This window comes from Lampris incognitus, chromosome 16 (genome assembly GCF_029633865.1).
Source record: "Lampris incognitus isolate fLamInc1 chromosome 16, fLamInc1.hap2, whole genome shotgun sequence".
NCBI lineage: Eukaryota > Metazoa > Chordata > Actinopteri > Lampriformes > Lampridae > Lampris > Lampris incognitus.
This window is the reverse complement of record NC_079226.1, coordinates 5,755,714-5,762,820: the sequence shown is the minus strand read 5'-3', so window position 1 is coordinate 5,762,820 and position 7,107 is coordinate 5,755,714.

Genomic DNA, 7,107 nt, shown 5'->3' with positions numbered 1-7,107 from the left:
GAGAGTTGGCTAGACCTGCATAGGCCGCTTCCCTCCGCGTACATGCGAAGGAGGAGAAGGTTAAGGCATCGACCAGACGGCTGTTCTGAATGTCCACTAGTAAACCGTAAGCGCACAAAAAATCAGCTCCGAGGAGGGGAAGCGTTACATTGGCCATGACGAACTCCCACGTGAAACGTTGTCCACCAAAACACAGTTCTACAGACCGCACGCCGTAGGTGTGGATAGGGCTGCCGTCAGCCGTCGCCAACTGGGGGCCCCGCTCCCCGCCCATGATGTCGACGTCAGTAGCAGGGAGCACGCTTCTCTGTGCGCCCGTGTCACAAAGAAATCGCCGACCGGAGATGGTGTCGAGGATGAAGAGTAGCCTGCTCGTATCGCCAACACTCATGGCCACTACTGAGTGTTGGCCCTCTCGTTTCCCGTCGGCCTGTAGTTGCAGGGGGAACGGCACCGTTTAGCTTTCGCACCAAATCGAGCGTGGTACATACAGAGTCCAGAGGGCTTGTAGCGGTCTGATGCTGTGGCGCCACCGTCGGGCCACGCCCGCGATGTCGGCGGGGGGCCAGTGAAGGTAGGAGCCAGCACCCCGGCATGGGAGGAACGTTGTGTAGCGACGAAGAATCGGTCAGCCTCCTTTGCCAGCTCACGGGGATCAGTGATGGTGGAGTTAGCGAGCGCAGTCTGGACGTGGGGCGGCATGTTGCGCAGAAACAGCTCCATAAACAGGAAACATGGCTTTTCTTGACCCAGTAGGTTTAACATCCTGCTCATTAGCTCCGATGGTTTGCCATCTCCCAAGCCCTGAATTGCGAAGAGGCGACGTGCTCTCTCCGTTGTTGACAGTTCAAAAGTTTCAAGGAGGAGATGTTTAAGTGCGGCGTATTTACCATCGGCCGGTGGGTTGGTTATGAAACCGCTTATCCTGGAAGCCGTAGCGCCCCCCAGCGCTGCCACTACGTAGTAGTACCTGGTCTCGTCTGCTGTTATGTCTCTGAGCGCGAACTGTGCCTCAGCCTGCGCGAACCATGTAGCCGCGGAAGACTCCCAAAACTCCGGCAGTTTAATTGCAACGGCGTTCGTAGCCATAATGTGTGTGGTTTCAGAAAACTTATCCGAAAACCGACGTCGGGGTCACCAGTGTAGAGCCGAAGTAACGGAGAAGACCGTAGGTTCACACTTTAGCCGTGTAGGCAACTTTCTTTAATCCACGGTAAATCAGAGAGACAAACAAAACCCACAGCTCGACAGAGCGGAGGTGGCAAGAATAACCAGAAAACTGGCTGGACAACCATAACTTAACCCTGCGTTAACCTGCCAGGGCAACCATGACTTAACCCTTAGTTCCTGGGTTGAATTCTGTCCCCAATACGTGTCCACCACAACATGTTGGTAAATAAGGGTTTACCGCTTTAAGAGCAAGATCTGGGGTCGGACTCTGATTGGTTGGTAGGGAGGGGCGAATGAGGAAGTGGTTGTTGTTGTGTGGCGCGAACGGTAGTGGGAGCTCCGCGCCAGTGAAAGGAAATATTATCACTAAGAACTGTTGTGATATGTTGGACCCATGTCAACGTTTTGTGCAGCTGTGAAGAAGGATTAAACGTGTTTCCAGAGAGAGAAGACGGCGTCCTCGCCATTTTCAGACGAAGTGAACTATTGAACCGTGTTGGGTTGTGCTCCGGAGTTTAGCTAGCTAGCTAGCTAGCACCAGGGAGTGACGGACAGCGCCAGCGAACTTTCGCCCTGAATCCCAAATAAATTCGGTTCCCCTGTAACTTAAGTAACACGCAGATAAGTACCAGTTACGTTTGTACGGACTTCTGCCCCTCCTCCCATATTGACTTAATTGATGTAAACTACTAATAAGACACGTTAGCCCCTAGCTAGCTAACGGGTCTGACCCTTTAGCCAAGCGGTTAGTGATGTCGCCTTGTGGTGCAGTACACCCCGTATCGAATCCCGCACCGGGCAAGAACATAACCGGTTACTACTACTACTTTCGGCTGCTCCCGTTAGGGGGCGCCACAGCGGATCATCCGTTTCCATCTCTTCCTGTCCTCTGCATCTTCCTCTGTCACACCAGCCACCTGCATGTCCTCCCTCACCACATCCATAAACCTCTTCTTTGGCCTTCCTCTTCTCCTCTTCCCTGGCAGCTCCATATTCAGCATCCTTCTCCCAGTATACCCAGCATCTCTCCTCCACACATGTCCAAACCATCTCAATCTTGTCTCTCTTGCTTTGTCTCCAAACCGTCCAAACTGAGCTGTCCCTCTAATATACTCCTTCCTAATCCTGTCCTTCTTCATCACTCCCAGTGAAAATCTTATCATCTTCAACTCTGCAACCCACCTCCAGCTCCTCCTCCTGTCTTTTCATCAGTGCCACTGTTTCCAAACCATACAACATAGCTGGTCTCACCACCATCTTGTAAACCTTCCCTTTAACTCGTGTTGGTACCCTTCTGTCACAAATCACTCCTGACACTTCTCCACCCACTCCACCCTGCCTGCACTCTCTTCTTCACCTCTCTTCTGCACTCCCCGTTACTTTGGACAGTTGACCCCAAGTATTTAAACTCATACACGTTCATCACCTCTACTCCTTGCATCCACTTTCCTCCCCTTCATTCATGCATAGGTATTCCATCTTGCTCTATACTGACTTTCATTCCTCTTCTCTTCAGTGCATACCTCCACCTCTCCAGGCTCTTCTCAACCTGCACCCTACTCACACTACAGACATTATTATTCACGAAACAGTGAAATACCCGGTGGCTGTCGCCCGAGGTGGACTAGTCATGTTCGTTTTGGCAGCATATGGAGGTGATACAATGACAAATTCATAGCCATGGACTCGGGAATGTTGGACTACTTAATGTCTGGAGATGAGGTCATGGCAGATAGAGGCTTCACCATAAAAGTTTTGCTGTTTGAGAGAAAGCTCAAATTGGTAATTCCCTCTTTTACAGAAAAATGTGGACGGCTAACTGAGGAACAGGTGACACGCCCCAGACGAACTGCACATGTGAGTATTCATGTTGAAAGAGCAATCAGACGTTTGAAAGTTAACAAAATGCTATCACGGGTTGTTTTGATCTCCATGGCTCCTAAAATAGACGAGAGTCTAAGAATGCACGCTGCTCTTGTGTACTTAGGGGAGGATCTCAATCATGATTCAAACTAATTTAGCATGTGATCAGGGCATCCGGGTAGTGTGGCGGTCTATTCCGTTGCCTACCAACACAGGGATCTCCGGTTCGAATCCCTGTGTTACCGCCAGCTTGGTCGGGCGTCTCTACAGACACAATTGGTCGTGTCTGCGGGTGGGAAGCCGGATGTGGGTATGTGTCCTGATCGCTGTACTGGTGCCTCCTCTGGTCGGTCGGGGTGCCTGTTCGGGGCGGAGGAGGAACTGGGGGGAGTAGCGTGATCCTCCCATGTGCTACGTCCCCCTGGTGAAACTCCTCACTGTCAGGTGAAAAGAAGCGGCTGGTGACTCCACATGTATTTGAGGAGACACGTGGTAGTCTGCAGCCCTCCCCGGATCGGCAGAGGGGGTGGAGCAGCGGCCGGGACGGCTCGGAAAGGTGGGGTGATTGGCGAAGTACAACTGGGGAGAAAAGGGGGAAAAAAATGTTTAGCATGTGATGAACATCAGTGGACTACATGTACATTTACAAGGCCATCAAGTGTAATGACGCAGTAATGATAGTAAAACCTATCTGGTTGAAAAATTGATGGGTACAAAAGCACATAGCGTTTTGGATTTCATGTGAACATTGTTTGCTTGTTTGTTCCGTTGTACAAAATATGAATACTTAACGCATTTCATTTACATAATAGAAGCCGTATACATTTAGTGACATCACTTACAACAATGAATCCTCGTCACCTTTAACGTTTACGTTGAATTTGTTTGAACAACAGGCAAGCGACCAGGGTCCATCGCCGAGTGAGGACCGGTTTGGGGTTCCCGTATTGGATCTTCCGACAACAGCAGGTAGTGACAAAAAATCTAGTTAATTGGTGATGCTGACTGTACTATGTTATATGGTTTGGAGACGGTGGCACTGACGAGAAGACGAGGTGGAGCTGGAGGCAGCAGAGCTGAAGCTGCTGAGAGTTTGGTTGGGAGTGATGAAGGAGGACAGGATTAGGAACGAGTATGTTAGAGGGTGGCGCAGTGGTTAGCGCGGTCGCCTCACAGCAAGAAGGTTCTGGGTTCGAGCCCCGGGGTAGTCCAACCTTGGGGCTCGTCCCGGGTCGTCCTCTGTATGGAGTTTGCATGTTCTCCCGTGTCTGCGTGGGTTTCCTCCGGGGGCTCCGGTTTCCTCTCACAGTCCAAAGACATGTAGGCCAGGTGAACCAGCCGTACTGAATTGTCCCTAAGTGTGTGTGTGATGGCCTGGCGGCCTGTCCAGGGTGTCTTCCCGTCTGCTGCCCAATGATCGCTGGGATAGGGTCCAGCATACTCGCGACCCTGACAGCAGGAAAAAGCGGTTCGGATAATGGATAGATGGACGGATATTAGAGGGACAGCTCAGGTTGGACGGTTTGGAGACAAAGCAAGAGAGGCCAGATTGAGAGGGTTTGGACTAGGGATGCCCCAATCCAGGTATTTCTTTTTTAAGAGATCGGATCGGATTGAGCAGAAAATAAGTCAGATCTTTCGTTTTGTTTTGCGGCACCTCCGCTCAGTCTGCTGTCGCGCAGCTGTCGTAAACAGGGAGCACAATTTGCGGCAGAATCGGGCATGACCAGGACGCAGGTAAAATGTCTGAAGTGTGGCGTTATTTTAAAATTTTATTTATGATCCGCATATTTTAAAATAGAAACTGAAAATAGCCCAACAGCCACATGCAATGCTTTCAATGCAAGCATTTCGCAGGGCGGTTTTTGTAGAGCTGCGTACAATACCACTAACTTGATTAGGCGCCTAAAAAAAAACACGAAACGGAATTTAACGAGTTCACTCAGCTAACCAAGGTGAAGGCTGCACCGCAACAACTCACACTGGAGGGTACTTTTCAAAAGAGAGAGAAATCTCCTCCCGGCAGCGACAAGGCCAAAAAGGTAACTGAAAAAGTAGCTGAATTCGTCACTTAGCCATCTTTTGGAGCCCTTGGAGCCACGTTATGTCCTACCCTCCCGACACTACACGTCATGAACAGCTCTGCTAGAGCTGTACAACAAGGTTTGTGACCACCTACGAGGTCTTTTATCAGATGTGAAGGCTATTGCATTTACCACAGACATTTGGAGTTCTGATGTTAGCCCTATGTCACTGCTTAGCCTCACTGGCACATCAGTTTCGCGAGTCTCATACAGCAGAGCATGTCAAACAGGCAATCGAGGAGCTGCTGAACACGTGGGAAATAGACAAGCAGCGGGTCCATGTGATACTGCGTGACAATGCAAGAAATACGAAAAAGGCAATAGCTGAGATGGAGGTACCAAGGCATATTTATACTGTTTTGAAAATAAATAAAAACCCATTAAGGAGCAGCTTGGATGCAGGCATTTTCTTTCTTAATGCATCGTAGAGCTATTCAATTGCCAAGCATATACACTGGATTGGTTATTCCAGGAAAATGTATCGGATCGGTATCGGCAGATGGCAATATTAAATTATCGGAATCGGAGCGGGGCCCAAAAAACTTGATCGGGACATCCCTAGTTTGGACATGTGTGGAGGAGAGACGCTGGGTATATTGGGAGAAGGATGCTGAATATGGAGCTGCCAGGGAAGAGGAGAAGAGGAAGGCCAAAGAGGAGGTTTATGGAGGTGGTGAGGGAGGACATGCAGGTGGCTGGTGTGACAGAGGAAGATGCAGAGGACAGGAAGAGATGGAAACGGATGATCTGCTGTGGCGCCCCCTAACGGGAGCAGCTGGAAGTAGTAGTAGTAGTAGTAGTAGTAGTTTTAGTAATAGTAGTAGTAGTAGTAGTAGTAGTTTTAGTAATAGTAGTAGTAGTAGTAGTAGTAGTTTTAGTAATAGTAGTAGTAGTAGTAGTAGGTGATGCCGACTTTACCTCTGCCAGATTTGTGTCTTCTCTTGGCGGTCTTGGTTGAAGAAAAGTAGGGACATCCCGCCTTGAGCGAGCGTTCGGACGGCGTTCTCTCTGTTTGTGGGGTCACCAGCTCTCGTGAGCATATTTCGTCCAAAACCGCACGCTGGCGAGACATTGTTCAGATTGCGGCGGAAATGTCAAAATTTATGTTGCCGCTTTCTCACAACCCGTCAGGAAAAACCTCGTTGAGCGTGTGTACTGAAAGGCTCACGCGTTACGCACACATTCGCACGCAAACCTCAAAAGGCGCACAAACACACACACACATCTGCACACAATCCACAAACTATGCTGAACTTTGCCAACTTTTTGAGTGTGCATTAGTACCTGCTGTGAGTCTGTCTGTCCGCCCTGCTTTGTTCTGCTGTTTTGCCCGTAGCCACTCTCCCCCACAGTGCTAGCCTTTTAGCCTCATCCTAGCCTCGCAGGCTAAAAGCTACAGATAGGCTCTAAGAGGCTTCTCGCTGTTTCAGCGGCGCGTAGCACTATATAATTAACTGCTCTGAATGCAAGAGGCAACTGCACAGCAATTTGGGACCAGGTGAGGACTGAGAATGAGAGAGACTCAGGGAGGAAGAGAGAAGCAGAGAGAGAGAGAGAGAGAGAGAGAGAGAGAGGGAGTGGAAGAGAGGGGAACAGACGAGGAAAAGAGACTGCGGAACGCAAATGTCTGTTTCAATCTAATTGGACCATATCAATTTATTTTGCATTTCTGAAATGTCACGGCTTTACAGGAAGCTAACCCAATTAGCATACACACCACACAGTGTTTTTGGTGGAGGAGGGGGTGTGTGGACCAAATAAATGGAGGATGAAATAAATATATAACGGCCAAATGCCAAAGGCTTTTATTCAATCCAGCTGTCAGGAGCAAACGGGAGAAGATCTTGTGTCGTGTTGGTGGAGTGCGGGTGAATGAGGTGGCTCTCCAAATGTTTCCAGAAGCTTTCAGCGTCTTTCAACAGTGCCGTTGTATTTGAAATGCAGGCGGCGGCATCCTAACATCTCCCCTGCGATCCCACAACTAACATCT